The following is a 600-nucleotide window of genomic DNA, read 5'->3' as shown; positions in this document are numbered from 1 at the left end:
TATACCGTGGGGGAGGGACATACAAAGCAACAAAGAAATCATATCATAAGTATGTTAGAAACAATTTCAAGAAAGAAAAACCATTTGAATCCTTATCTTGGAGTTCATTTCGCCTACCATCAACTTATCTGACCTTTTCTGCTTGTGTCAGGCATACTAGTTTATGCAAATAAAGGAAACCATGGTACCTATGTTTGTTTGGGCACGGCTTACTTCACTTACTATAATTTTTCCAAGTCTTTCCATTTCTTAACAAATGGGGCAATGCCATTCTTTCTGATGGAGGCATAGAATTCCATTGTGTATATATACCACATTTTCTTGATCCATTCATTTACGGTGGGACATGTGGGTTGGTTCCAAATCTTAGCTATGGTAAACAATGCTGCAATAAACATAGCTTTGCTGGTACCATTAGTGTGCTCTTGTTTGTGATCATTTGGGTAAATGCCCAAAAGTGGGATTGGTGGGTCATAGGGGAGCACTATGTGGAGTCTTTTGAGGACCCTCCATACTACTATCCAAAGTGGCTGAACACGTTTACACTCCCACCAACAATGCAGTAGGGTTCCCTTCTGTGCACATCCCCTCTAGCATCTG

The sequence above is a fragment of the Dipodomys spectabilis genome, unplaced genomic scaffold (assembly GCF_019054845.1).
Source record: "Dipodomys spectabilis isolate Male_0828 unplaced genomic scaffold, ASM1905484v1 ptg000970l, whole genome shotgun sequence".
NCBI lineage: Eukaryota > Metazoa > Chordata > Mammalia > Rodentia > Heteromyidae > Dipodomys > Dipodomys spectabilis.
This window is presented reverse-complemented; position numbering follows the sequence as displayed.